This window comes from Argiope bruennichi, chromosome 9, assembly GCF_947563725.1.
Source record: "Argiope bruennichi chromosome 9, qqArgBrue1.1, whole genome shotgun sequence".
Lineage (NCBI taxonomy): Eukaryota > Metazoa > Arthropoda > Arachnida > Araneae > Araneidae > Argiope > Argiope bruennichi.
The window spans coordinates 80,192,507-80,208,835 of NC_079159.1; positions in this window are offsets into that span (position 1 = coordinate 80,192,507).

Sequence of the window (16,329 nt, forward strand, 5' to 3'; positions counted from 1 at the left end):
CTGAATCTATCGTATTATCCTGGGGATTTTTTTTGCCGATCAATCTTTGACCTGTGGTTAAATGTATCCAAAAATTGAATCTGGGTTTTAGACCTGCTTGTTCCAGTAGATTCAAACAAAAATTTAATAGAAAACTACACTTGTATTCAAAAAATCTCATATCAAATATTGATACATTTAAGTCATTGTATTTCCGATTTATCGCGTTTATGTTTCTGAAAATAAAGACTGACAGATGATCAACTTTCTCTTGAATTTGACTCAAACTTTGGTAAATGTTTATATTATAGATGTTAAATCTGTGCACCGAATTTTATTCATCTAGCTCTCTTTATTTTTTAATTATTGTGTTAATATATATTTGGAAAGTCGGGCAAACTCAAACCGAACAGATTTCGCTCAAAATTTGAAAGACATCTACAAGTTTGATGTAAAGACTGTAGACCAAATTTCATTCGTCTAACTGAAAATGTTTTTGAATTATCTTTGTCACAGACAGATAGACAGACATTTTCCGAAAATTGGTTTTTAAAGCTCAGTCAGTTTTAAAAAATGGACATCAAACAAGCAGAAAATCGTCAAAATCTCGAAAAAGGTACAGACTGAAATAAATAAAGTTTGGTAAGTGATTTTTTTTAACTTAAAAATTTAATTTCCTGCCAAATGTTTCCGATCAGTAACATTCCGAAAAAAAGTAATCTAAAATTTTTATTCGGTTTTTTTCTTCTATAGTACAAAATGCAAGCCCTGATTTGGGGACTTTGAAATTAAATATCTGAGAAATTGTTACATTCATGGCCTGAAAGAAACGCCATATTTTTTTGGGGGGACTGAGGACAAGTTACATACCATTATCAGAAAACGCTAGAAATTATCGAGAAGACTATTTCTATTTGTTTAATCTAAGCCAAATCGATATATCCCACATCTTTCTTTTTATTTTCGCTTCATTTCTTATTCCCTGACTGAATAAACTTAAGGTAGGTAAATTTGGTAAATTTTTTACAGTAAATTATGTTTTATGACATCATAATGTTATAAATAATATATATAGAGTATAATCAGTATGAAATATATAAAATATTATTGTTATATTGTTTAGAAATCACAATATATTTTATATAATGCAAGTTTTCTATAAATGTGCCATGGATATAATATTTGGTCTGTTCATTCATTTTTTTTATTAAATATGATTTCATAACATTTAATAACTTTAATAAATGTGCTGAAGTTTTTTTTTACAGTTATGCATTTAATAATTTTTTACATTAATATATTTGATACATTTCTTACATTTAATAATTTTATTAAATGTTTTTACATGTATGACTTCAGCGAATTTTAAAGCATCCTATACTTTTGATGTTCATTCAAAACAATATAATCATTTTACTGTACCTTCTGTTATTATTCGATCCTCTATTGCAGCTTTTATTAAGGAATTTGTTGTGGAGAAATAATTTGATTTCCACGATTAGGTATAAGCATTAATATACATAATAAGTTTCTATTATGCTCGCGTTTAATTTATACTTCCTAATAAATGTAAAACATTGTGACATATTTCAAATTTAATGGATAATATAAAATCATAATGATTTAGTGCCAAAACATCATCAAATTTTCTGTTTTGATTATGACTCTTTTCGAATAAAAATTAATGATTTAAATTAGAATAAAGAATATTTCAATGTTAAATGTTCTAAAACAAAAGAGCTGACGTCTAAAAGGTCTAAAAAGAAATCCTACTCTTTTTATTTCGGCGATAGTTTCAGATTTTAAAAATTAGACAAGACAGGTCTCCTAATATTTCATCTCTGTGAACAATAAAAATCTTTTCATTACCGAATTAATGAATTTGCTGTGAAGCCAAATCAGAAAACGAAGCCATTACAATTCATCTTCTACAAGAACAGAGTAAGAACAATGTACCTATTCCGATAATTCTCGACAGTCAACTTCAGAAATTGCAGGTTATTATTTCTTGACTTACGTTCTGACTTTTCCCTCTTCTTCTAGAAGAAGTTCTTTTCTTTTCAAAATGTAAGGACACATATTTGAACAGATATCTTATTTCCAGGAAAAGTTCTCTAGGAAAGGAATAAAAATAAAGGACGCCATTTTTCACGCCCAATGGATTAACTTGACATGGTAATGATTCAAAGAAATAGATGGTGGAAGTTGAACTAAACGAAGAACAATTCTTACGGGAAAAGAAGAAGAATCGTTTGGAAATTACGATTTTTCTCAATTGAGGAGGTTCTAAAAGATTCTTGCGTGTAAGTGGGTGCAATATTTAAAAAGAAATATATATTTTGGAAAAAAAAGAAAGGAAATTAAAATCATTCATCTTTTTATTTTGGCAACATTTTTCTTGTGAAGTTTTTAAATCTGAATCAAATGAAAAAATCCTTTAGAACTTTTCCTTCATCAAACCGAACAATTCTTACAAAAGAGGAAATAGTTCGAAACAAAACGAATTTGCTTATTTTAATGGCTGATGTGGAAGATTTATTTATGCATATTTATTATAATTTGATTTCGTATACGCAAGTTTTTTATAAAAATATTTTTTAAAAAACTTTTATTTTTTTATTCTATTAACCTTTTCTAGGGCCGTGGGAAGTATGCTTCCCACCAAATTTATCAATCTTTGTAAGAAATTTTGTAGTTTGGCATAAGTTCTGACAAATTATTTCAGAAAGAAATTTAGATGCTTCAGTTCTTTATCTCAATCAAAATGATGTGTCTTGATTTGTTACTTAATTATTAACTAACCAAATTAATTAATTAATCAAATTAAATTTATCTAATAAACTAAATGAATCCCTTCTCTTATTCTAATTTCAAACCTAAAAATATTTTAATATAATATGACTAGAAAAAAATGGCCCTTTAAAGGTTTAAAATATATGTTAAAGGAACCAATTCCTTCAATTATAATTAGTCCTTCAATTATTATTGGCTACAATAATAGAGATGAAATATTTGTATAGATTTATATTTGTAATACATCAAATACAATGTATTTACTTAAATGTGAACTTTTAACAAACCTTGGCAAAATAACATCGACCTATATTTTTTGAAGTCCAGAATAATCCATCCGGTTCTAAATTTTTAATTTCCTGCCTGCATTATGTTTTTACATATTTCAAATACCAACCGAAAGCACCAGAAAACGAGAAAATGGAATCTGCATTCCTTCCCCATACGATGGCTTTGCTTTGGGATCTTCACCACTTCCTGATAAATGGTTCGATAGCTGTCGAGGCCTTTAGAACACTGCGGAATCTTCTTGAAAAACGATGGATTCTTTTTTGGTTGACCCACTAAGTGAATACTGACTGATTCTACTGGTTGGTTAAGGACACGGAACGATTTGTATTTCCCATTTTGAAGGATTGAGATCTTTCTTCTATAAAAAAGATATGTGAAATGATGGCAATTATTCGTTATATTAATTATATTATATTTTTTAAACTAGTTTAGACAATACATAAAAATTAATTATGAATGTTCCAAAATTTTCTGTCTTGTAGAGTGGGACACTAAACTGCCTATGACGACATTTTTATTTCTTAACCCATCTAATTCACCACCGTTCAGATTTTGAAAATGTTTGTAATTTTTAGAACATTGATTGTAAAGATAGTATTTTAGAATATTATATTCATGCTTTTATGTAGCACTAATTGCCTTTGGAGAAAAGTTTTTCCCTATTGATATTGATCATATTTAATTTCAGTTAAATCTTTTAGATATAACATCATATCCCTGATTTCCTCCAATTGTAAGAATATAAAGCCGTTTTACTTTAAATATCTTGTATAATCCTTTGATATCATAGCTTTATTAATCACGTAAAGTCCGGTTCATTTGTCTTCTAATGGGAACTAGTCCCTTGATATCATAGCTTTATTAATCACGTAAAGTCCGGTTCGTCTGTCTTTTAACTTTCGAGATATTGTAACTTCACTTTTTTAATCGTCATATAAACTGCACAGATGATTAAAATAATTCTTGTTCTTTAACTTTCAAAAGAAAGAACTTCTTCTTTAACTTACGCAATTCAGTATTTGGTGAAATGTTGAAAACGGTTCGAATTGCGGAAAACAATGTAACATATTGCTGAAAATAAAGCAAAGAAAAAAAAACACAGGAAACGGATTCTAGAGGAAAAATCGCAGATTTAAAAATTAGTATATTTAAAAAGACAATTTTTTGAATTTTAAGACGTAAAAATAATTTTTGTACTGTAATATTAGAAGTTTAGTTAAAGATATTAGAAGAAATACTGTAATATTAGAAGGAAGTTAAAATAGAAAAACTCGTAAACATAGTTAATTTTTAATTAAATAAAATTCTAATTAAAATTTGAAAAATTGCTACGAGTTGCGCATTTTCACCCTTCAAAGTGTATATGTGCTAAATTTGGTCGAGCGTACGAGTACACATACACACGCGAACGCACACACATACATACACATTTTTATCTATTATTAGGAAAGATTTTAATTTTCCCCTTCATGGTTAAAATAATAAAAGAATATTTAAAAAAAGGAATAAAAACTAATATTTTAGTAATAAACCAATCAGGTTCAAGGATAAAGAATGTATTTCGATGTACAAACACATTAATTAAAATATTTTATGTCTTCTCCTTTATCTTGTTTCGCTTCCACCCTTTTCATAAGAAAATGGGAAAAATTCTTACAATGAAAGGAGATATATTCCCCAATAGTAACAGCAAAAAAATATTTCCAAATATTTTTCAGAAAAAGAGCTTTATAGCTTTGCTAAACAAATCGCGGAAGGAGCAATTTGAATTGATATATTCTTCTTTAAGATACCAGCGTCGAACGTGGCGTTCTCCAATCGAATATTCAATACAGTTTTCCATAATACTTCTTGTCAACTTCTCTGCGGGTTGAATGGATGCGATGGTGCAAAATGTTTCCATTTAGAAGCACTTACTTCTTCCGGGATACCTTATCTTTTCCTCACAGGCATCTCCCTACAAAGGATTGGATCCATAGCATTCATCACAAAAGAATGTTTCTCAAGAAGAGGTCGTTCAAAAATCCCTGAAAAGAATACAAGATAGACGCAGTTGAGGAAGTAAATTTTGGAAGAAAATCAACACATCTAAACCCTAACGGCGATACTGAAGTTATCACGTGTTCGAATAGAATAGGGCTAGAAATGAAGATGTCAGCTTTTCTTTCCAATCATGCTTTGATTCAATATGCATGTGCGGCGAAGAATGAAACGGTCATAGCTTATTTTTATTGATCTGAGAGTTCTTGAATGACTACTTTTTGAAAGCATGACTAACTTTTACATTAAATCCGATGTAAGCTATTGAACCGTGATTTAACTATTCTAATAACAAAAAGTCACAACTGATTTTTTGAGATAATATATAGGGAATTTGCTATGCCTGTTTCGAAGCATTATTCTTTTCTTTTTGTTACAGTTTAAAGGATATTTAGGGAAGAAATTCTGTGAAATTCTGTTACCTTTAAAGTTAAATATAATCAATAAACTAAAGAAACACAATATGAATACCAGCTTCCTGAAATTGCATATAGCCATTTTGCCATTTATCGTAGAAGAAATGGCATATAGTATAGATTGTAAAGAATAGGAATTCTGCGAAATATTTATGTCGTTAACTTGAATAAGAAGGATTTAAAGAACTATTTTTTTTTCTATAAGTATAGTTTTTTGAAGTAAAATGGGGAGAATGTTTAGAAATTTCGTAACTTTTCTTTGTTACAAACTAAAACAGATGATAAGGAAATACAGGAAAAGAAATGAAGATAATTTCACGAGAATGTAAAAATAATATTGCCGCATTGAAAAGAGACAGTCGACTCTCCATGGCCGAATGGTCATAGCACTGGTCTCATAATCAAGAGATCGTAAGTTCGAATCCCGTTAGAGACAATGCGATTCACAGTTTGTGTAAATATTTAATTCCTTTTTTTTCATGTTCCAGCAGATTCTGGACCTTTCTTTAGTTTACCAGACGAGTGTTCTGGACTTTTCTTACTGTTTCCAGAAAAGTATTCTGGAACTTTTCCTGTTAGTATAAAAGCAGAAGATCTGTCAACCACCGTGTTCAGAGTTGAGTTAATAAATTGGTTTAGCTCTACTTCTTGTGTGTGTCATTGCATTCCACACTAAAGTACCTACGTGACAATATTTTTTGGTATGTTAAAGAAAAATTCTAAATTATGTTTTGACTTAGTAGAAAGAAAAGGATTACAAAAGTTCCTGAGAGCAAAGGGGAGCATTTTATTACTTATTTGATACATGCAGATTATTAGATGGATTTTTTAGATTAGCCACTTAAAATTATCTGTGACGGTGTGTGAATATGACAATAGGTAACAAAACTTATGGTTAATTATTCCACTCAAAGAATACATTAAAGTATGACACAAAATAGTACTTTGCCAATGTTTTATGGGAACACTGATTTGAAATTAATAAAACAGACTAAATATTTTGATATAACTAAAATAACAGAAAAGCATAAACCAAATAAGTCTCTCTCTCTCTCTCTCTATATATATATATATATATATATATATAGATATGTGTGTGTGTGTGTGTACTACAGTATAGTTTTTTTAATACTCAAAAAATTTAATTAAAATTAAACAATACTTTGGTTTTTTATCTCTATATTAGGAAAATATTATCATACCAAGAAGTTTTTTATACTATCCTAAAACTCAAAAAAATATTTTTTTTTATATATTATACCAATTTCATTTTAATGTAGTTTTACTCTAATTTTAATAATTAAAAAAAATCAAATTGATACTAAATTCACAATAATGCTTCAATTGATATGATGAAATTAAACTAATTTCATTGTTTCATCAAACTATTAAAAAATTCTTGTCCAAGTTAAAATTAATATTAAAAATAGCTTTCTCTGGACATTATTTCAGAAGTAAGATTTTTACTTCCACTTTTATTTTTTAGAGTGTATACGTTTTAATTTGCATATCCAGCAATTTATAGTTCTATTCGTGTCTTTCAGTCTTATCTTTTAAAAATGGTGAAATTTTAAATAAAGCTATTCCATAGTAAAAGATTCAAAGCAAAAAAACTAGCATCCCAGGCGAAAAAAATGATGATAATTCTTTTCAAACTTTTTCAGTTATCAAGAATACTTTCAATCATTTTTTTCTCCGATTTTGTCGCTTGTAGCTGTACACCTAAAGGCTTGGTCCAACTTCTGTCACACTTTCAATTAACACAAAAATTTTAGGAGTTATCAGTCACAAATTTAGCACTACATACCTACCATACACACAGCAATCGATTCAGCAAGTGTCGCAGAAATTTCTAAATTTCTGGCAAAAAGTTGAAATAATTCTAAACATTTTATCGTAAAATATACCCATTCTATTATTTCATAAATAACTACCCTTTCCAATAATTCTATATTTTCGGCAAAATAAGGAATTTTTGAAAGCTATTTATTATTATTTTTTTATAATTTATATGCATCATTGATATTCGTTTCCCAAACTTTACAATAGATTTATTACTATACATTTATATGCATATCACACTCGCATTTTGATATTTCTTTAAGGCCTCAGAAATGTCATCAAATATTTATCACCCTATTGAGAAATTTTAAGACCTCGGGCATGAAAAAGACAAGTAGAAAGAGTCACATTAAATTATTCATTGATTTACAGAAATTGCCAATTTCGGAGAAAAAACTCAATGCTTTTGATTTCTTTAGAAATGGAGAGAAATAGAGATAATGTCTCATTCTTTTCAGAATTCTATTTGGCCAAGCTAAGTTTATTGAAAACAGATAAAAAAGAAAGCTATTGAAAGAAAAGAAACTATTGAAAGATATTTTTTGTAAAATTTGAAAATCTGATATTCCAAATGGGAAGAAAAGGAGGAAAAAATACAGACTGTAAGAAATTAAAGTATAGTAATGAAATAATGGTGACAATTCACGAAGAAAATAATTTTTTTTTCTATTTTAAAAATTTTATTCATATTACCTCTTAATACTGATTCCAATGTAAAAGTCATACATTTTAACCGACAATATTTATTTTCGCTCCTTATACAGATTCTTAGTAAAAAGTAAACACAGATATTATTTTTAATTGGCAATGTTTCTATATAGTTGAGAGGACTCGCCTATAAAAATGTAAAATATGAAAATTAACAAATAAATTCTTTTATTTAATTAGTTTATAAATTCTGACTTTTTATTCATTTTGTTACGGAATATTCGTCTTTGATTATAAGCGAAAAATATAGTAATATGTTAACAGATAACAGTGCCTTATTCCACAAAAAAAGCACGAAAATGCAAAAACACAGCTAAAAGGTTACAGCGAAACAACATGTGCAAAAATCCTAAAGCCTAAATAATTATTAAATAACCTCGACAAAACAAACCTTTAAAAGCGGACTTACTGGTGTTCAACATTTCAAACAAAGAATTCTTCAACTATTCCTCTGATATATGCACCTTTATGACAGCGTAAGGGAGTTTCTAAAAAGAGCCTATATTTTGATTCTTAACTAAGATATTGGTAAAAATTCGTGTACTTTCCAGAATCTTTTTTTTTTTTTCACTAAAATCGCCAAGTCGTTTCAAAAGTCGCAAACATTGCTGTTTTGGCCTTTTATCCATTCAGCATCAATTAAAATACCTGTATAACTCTCTCTCTTATTATGAATTTAACTGAGCGGGGAAGCAATATTACAAATTCGCAATAATACTTTCTTAAAATGTATATGCATGACTTGAAAACAAAAATAAATCGTGCCAAGAAGAATATATTTAACTCTCTTGGCATCTTCCGAGGTACATTTTATGTTTATCCATAACATGAGCTGTTTACTGTCCCTCATCTCCTACATGAAAATTGCTTTTGAGTTATTCATCATGATTCATCCGGAACGTATAAAATGAATTAACACATAAGGAACGAAATGATTCTAGTTGCCTTTAAATAATATTCTCCATCTGACCTCCAGAAACAATCCAATCAATCATTTTGGAATTAATGCTAGTGTGGCGAAATGAATTCAGCGAGAATAGAACCTGGGACCTTGTGGTTCGCAGCCAAGTAACATGACCACAATACAAAAGCAATTGCTCTGGTAGCGTAGCTGTTAACTGGCTTATACGCTTTCACCACAGACTCTCCTTCCAGTTAGTCGAACGATATGGCTGTTGAGCGGTTATGTATTTATTGGCTGTTGATTCTAATGCGCCTATACCTATTTGTGAGGCACAAAGCGCTATGGCGAGCGAGCGTGTGTGTGTGAGTGGTTGCTGTTGCTGCGTCAAGTGAATCAGACGACTTTGGTTTGCTGCATCAAGGGAATCTGATGACTTTGGTTTGCTGCGGTTAGATGGCGCCACAGTAGCTGTATGATGGTTCATGGTTTATCGACCGAGGTCGATATCGAATATAATATCGAAACTTAAAGTAAAAGTGATCGATCCGCCAATTGTTTGATATGATTCAAAGTTTGTTAAATATTTTAAATTGTGATGGAAAAAATATCAAACCTGATATTATTTCGCTTATATGTTTTTTAATTTATCGTGTTCACACGAGTAGGACATATTGACAATTTTTTTTCTTAAAAGGTATGAAAATAAAGGAGCTTACGGAAAGGATATTCGTAACCTCATACATATATACTATGATAAAAGTATAAAGAACCTGTAATAAATTTCGTTTATCAAGTGCTTAGCGTTTTTGCATTACTATATTCACATTATGTAGATAGACAGTCTATATAATTTGAAAAATATTTGTTTGTACTTGTTTTGATAAGTGAAAAGTAATTAATATCCCGAGGTCACATTTTCTCATGATTAAGGTAAGGTATTAAGCTTCGTATATTAAATGTATTTAAACATATACTAAAGATTTGAAAATAAATTTTATTAAATATCGACTATTGTTAGCGAACTGGTTATCAAACTCTTTTTTTATTTTGAATAATTCCTTAACATAAGATCTGTTACTTTTAAAACTCACTTCCAGATGGCGCCACTGGAATAAAGAACAAACTTTAATTAAATTAAACTAGTATCTAGGCTTTGAAAATAGATAAAATAATGCATTTACATTAAGGATATCTAAGTACACAAACTAAGTACATACATCTAAGTACACTCCAGTAGACTGAGAATTGAGCTAGACATTTCAGTTCTTGAAATATGAAACATGGCATGGAATATAAATTTGTTTAATAGATTCTTTTATTTAAAAGTAACTTAACTTTTAACTGAACAAACACTCCCAGCCAGAATGAAAGGAAAGTTAATTTATACTAACTTTAAACGGTTGACTAAATCTCAATTGAAAAATTTAACCTTGTGATTCGAAAATTTTAAAATTTATCAATCAAATATTCCTTCTTAAAATTTTCGAAATTTTTTTAATAACATGCAATTGCGAATAAATTATCATTTAGAAATTCAGGAATTAATTATGCATAGTCATTTTTTAAAGAGCGTTAGGAATCCCATTTAAAATTACATAATTCTTTTCATTTAACAATTTTGCAAGCTTGTATCGGATAAATGTTTTATTTATTTTATGTGAAAGTTACTCTGCCACCGCTTGAAACATTCCAACCCTCCGAATTAATATTCTCTGCTGGATAATAGCTTCAATATCTTTTTTTGGATTTTGGAATTTAGAACATTGGATGCTGTGTTCAAAAGCATGACTTTCTAATTTTTGGAACACAGAAAATTATTATTGAAAGGAATTCTGATATTTAGCTGAAAAGTGCTAGTTTGCGATTTTATATTTATTAATTGCTTTGTAGTCAAGATTATTTTAATTATTTTTAATGAAACATGTATTATTTTAAATAACGAATCGTTATAATTCGGAGTTGCAATCTCCGAGGAATGGTTTGTAATGTTTCCTACAAATCAGCTAATGCTTATCGAAAGCGAGAGAATATTTTTATTTACAAAGCCCTCCTTAATCCTGGTGAATGAATTTTATTTATTACCAAGTAAATGAATTCTACGAAGAAGAGTCAAAAACTAAAGGAGCATTTGAGAAAATGCGCATTTATTCTAACAATAGAAAACTGAAAGTAAAAAGCATATACAGGAGAAAATATACAGTTACAATTATAAAGTTGCTATGAAATTTTTAAATTAATATCATTTCTTGATTTAATTAAAATCTGTTCACAGCAAGGCTTTTGTATAACCGAAACACTGTGACAAGGTAAAAAATAAAACAATGCATTTCATTTGAAATGCACTTAATAATGTCGGATGTTGACTAGTAAAAAATTAGAAGATAATGGGAAACTAAATCTTTCGAGGTTTCCCATTTGCATTCCTTCTTAAATTCTATGATAAAAACAGCCATCTTAGTGAAGTCCTTTTATGCAAGAAAAATTAATTATACAACGAAATATCAAATGAAGAGAAAAACATTATCTCTATTATTATTTTTGTCTTCATTTTCTATTCCAAAAGATGAAGAATAATTATTTTTTGATGTTTTCTTATTTATTATTAAGCTGGAAACCCAGCCCTTACCTTAGATTCATTTAGAAAACACGTATGAACTAAAAAAAATCAACTCCTCATAATTACATTTTGTTGTTTGGTTTCATATATTGCGAAATATCTCAAATTTTTCCATAAAATATGGGAAATGATGAGAAAAGAGAGCCTTTTCATTAATTAATTCTCGCAGTGTAAATGTAAACCCATGGAGAGTTAGACAGGAAATGGAACACCAGGGAAAGAAAAATTTAATCAAATATTCCCTAAATATAGTCAGAGAAAGGGTACAAATTCCTAGTAATTTTTCTGGAATTGGTAAATTAATTAATAAAGAAGAGCAACATTTTAAAAATAAGTCTGTCAGGTAACAATATAGTGCAGGGAAGGTAATTACTATGAATGGAACTTGAAACTTTTCTCGAATTCATTTTCTCGTACCTCTAAAACGGTTGCCAGTTTTATTTTTTTTCTTTTAAGACTTATATTTGGCGCATAATTGGAGAATTGAATTTTGTGTGTAAAAGCATAACATAGTATTGATATTTCTTCTATAAAATTAAATTAATTGATTGATTTACATTTTATTTATTCGGTATATTTAGAAGAAATAATGTTTATTCTATTTAATTTTTTTTTATATTTTTAAAGTATTTATATATATATATATATAAAAGATTCTTAGTATTAATAATTTTTAGTTTAAAGACTCTTATTTTATTTTTTTTTCAAAAATAATGAACAACCCATCTTAAAACAACAATTTGAAGATATTTGGGATATGGCAAAATAAAATAGAATTGATTATTTTCGTATTAAAAAAAATCGTCGTTTTCTTAATTTTATAAACAGTTTTATTTCTTTTTAAAGAAATACAATGTCTTCTGGTCAATTTTCTTTAATTTTAATTCAAGTATTTGTAATCGATATATTTGTGAATTAAAAAAAAATGTGTTTTCCTTCCATTTTCAAAATAAATATTCCTCGTGAATATAAATCATCAACTGACTGTTAGATTTTACTGAAAATAACGATGGAAACCATAATTTATGTATACTTAAGGAATTTCCATTAAAATTTTTATAGATATCTATTGCTCTTGTTTAGAAAGTAATAGTAAATACCCACTTATATGGAAATCAATTTATTTGCCTTTTATTCATTTCCAAAGTTTAAGGAAAGGAAATTTTCTATTAAAGATAATTGACCGCTGTTTCTTTGGCGTTTGATCTCTAGGCTTGTATAAATGTCATTTCCGAAAGTATTCTAGTACGTTTATGGAAAAAAAGGAATCACTTTAATTGAAGTAATAATATAATTTTTTCGGTTGTACAAATGATTTCCTATTTGTTATTACATTATTGCTATGTAAAAGTGAAATTTTATGACCACACTTCTTTAAAAAAATAAAATAAAGCTAATGCTAAGAGTCTTGTCCGGTCTCATTTATTTGGTTGCAGATCTTATTTGTTATATGAATGCGTCATAACACAAAAACTACACGTAGCGACCAGAAATACAGAGATTTCAAAATAATGTTATAATCACTATGTTTTTAATTTATTTATAATAATTAGATTGATTTATTAATGTATCGATAAATTAATGTTTCTATAATGATTAATATAACTATAAATATATATTTATATTAAATTTTCTTCATATTATCATTGTGATATCAAAATGCAGCATGCCAAAAAAAGAAAAAAAAGTACAACAAAGCATCCGACGTTAAGTCGAAACTAACAGCGACAGATCAATGCTTATGATCGCATACAACCCATGTAATAAACAACAATTTGAGATTAAATGTATCTTGCCTTCAGTGGCATTTCGCATGAGTAAAGTTTATAGCAAATTTGTTATACGCCATTTTGATATAATCGAGATAAATTTATTAGAGATGTTCAGCATAATAGCAGTTGCATATAAATGGTAAAATAGTTAAATCTTATTTATTTTTAGCCACTCGGAATTCCAAATATTCCGCTGTCACAAAAATACACTTTTGTATATTTTTGTGAAAGTACGTAATAATTTTGCCTTGAATGATCATTTAAAGAATAAGATTGATATATATTTGCATAGTTCTTAGTTTTTACAATTAAAAATAAATTTATCGATATATTTTAATTATAAGAGAGAGAAAAGGGAAAAAACGCATCTAGGAAAGTTAAGAATTTTGCTTTCTTTTCATTCTATCTTGTGAGAGATAAACGAATTTACAAACTTATGCATTGGCACTCATCCAGTTTTGAAAAGCAAATGTTTTATTTGTTTGTAAAATGCTTCTACGTAGCATTATAGGATTTTTCTAGACCTGCTGTGATATTTCCGGATTCTTTTTGTATTTGGTTTTTGGAGTCAAATAATGACTTGCTTTAAAGTAGATAACTAGTAGATACCATAAATAATCTGCATAGAGTTTAGATAAGCTCAGTCCATAGAAGTTCAATTTGGTAATAGATGGTTCCGCGTTTGAATATTTTTTCTAACTATAGTTTTCAAACATTTCTGAACGAAAAAATATTTTCAGAATTTTGTAAAAAAAAGCGTTGAGCCTGAGCCAAAGAAAATGTCAGCGAGAAAGAGTAGTTTTATTTATGAAATTGATGTTGAAGGGAATAGTTAGCGAATGGTTTATATATTTTGCTTTTCCAGGCGGTGCACATTTTGAGACTCCTCTTTTAATAACTGCTAAATTTAGCTTTACATTTATTCCGTTTTTTTTAGTTTTATCATCGTTTTAGTACTTTAGTAAAAAATATCTTCTTTCTGATTTATTTTTAACATCATGCACAAAATGGTCTTTATGAAAATTCCTAAATTAAACATCCAAACTGTTGAAAAGAGTTAAACAGAATAATGCTGTTAATATTTAACTGGTGCTTTTATTCATCAGGGAATTCACATTAATAAAATATTATTGTGATCAAAAACTGTTCTGAAAGGCATCATTTAAAATATCTGTATAGTAGATATGGTCTTCAAACGTTTATCAAACATTGTTACATCTTCTACGAATATCTGAAAATTGTTAGGAATTTATTCGATTTTATTTTCTGAAAGTAAATTTACTTTTTGATGAGAACGTAATTTAATTTTGTTGATTTTCCAAAGCGGCGAATGTAATTAGATAAAGGACATGCATCAAAATTTGTTTGCAAAAAACAATTCTTCCAACTAAAGTACTTGTTGTAGAAAGCCTTTAAAGACAATTGCATATCAGATGCAAAAGTGTTTGAGTGAAATGAATAGTTTAAAGATGGTACAAGTGAGCTTCATTTTGTCCAACATGTCGATCAGATCAAATGATTTGAGATTAATGATCTTTGTTTAGAAATTAAAGAATTTATTTAACAAGTTACTCAATAGAAAATGTCGAAAGCAACAAAAACTGTGAAGGAATAGCTCATGAGTTTTGTAAAATAATAATGTGTCTTTTCACAGTGCCATTATTATTCGTAAATTTTTTCACAAAATAAAGTCATCAAATAAGGACTCGTAAGTTCTTATTTCCCTCTTATATAGAACCGCGTATTATTTTCTTTTTCCACGGTTGAAATTATTTTTTCGTAATCAATTTTTTATGCCCATTAATTAGCTAAAAAAATGTTCCCCAGAATTCTGCAAAGAATTTCCCCCAAACGACTATAATATATATTTTGACGATTGGGAAAAAAAGTTGGCAGAAGTGTTTTGCAGTTGGAGAAAATAATTTTGAAGGAGATATACAATACAAAGATAATTTTTTTTAAATCCCTATTTTGGATACTTTTTGATCACTGTATCAATTAGAGCATTTTTTGTTTTATTGAATTAAAATAAATATAATATTATAAAATATATATAATTCAGATTGATATAATTGAATAGAGATTATTCAGACTGAAAAATTAAAATTAGCAGTGACATTGTTGAATAAGAGTAGATGAAGAAGCCAAACGAATAATAATACTTTGGACATAATTTCATATACATTTTTTATTCATAAATATCAAATGATTTTAATGTTAAAGTTTTGAGGTCCCATCAAGGTTTTTATTCAGAAAATATCTGCCCAGTTAAATTACTTTTCAATTTTTACTCTCTTTCAATTCATATCTGATTTTTTAATCCATTTTATAAATCTTGTGAGATAAATAAGAATTATTTAAATATTCATGACATCTTGATCCATTTCGCGTTGAGGCAAATTAATATTTTAAGCATTTATCATAAAAAGAGCTGTTTTGAAAGCAAGTACTCCAATTCTCAGATGTCTTATTGGATTTATAAAGCTTAACAATCTTGAAAAATCCTATTTTGAATTGATACTGTTTATCTTTTTCCCCAAAGCTCTTAAATTTAATGAGACATTTATTTATTTAATCTTCCAATTTCTTTAAAATTCGAAGTAGTATAAAAAGAGGCAAAAATAAAGGAATATGTGAAAAATCATTCGTCCAACTGAAACTGAAAGTGGATTAGTTGAAAATGTAGCAAAGCATAAAGTATCAAAGTTTGCATTGTAAGAACGAAAATTAATTAATGAAAAGGAATATCTAAATCTTTTTGACATTTACTCGGACAAATAAAATAAAACAACTAAGAAATATGAATAAATTCGATGGTTTATTAACTAATTCGTGATTGCTTGGATGATTGTGTTTACATCAACGAATTTCTTATCTTTAGAATTGTTAAAAAGGTTGAAAAAAAAAAAGAATTCCCCTTAAAACTGCAATTTGCTTTATTGAAAATTATTGATTAGCTCTTAGTGG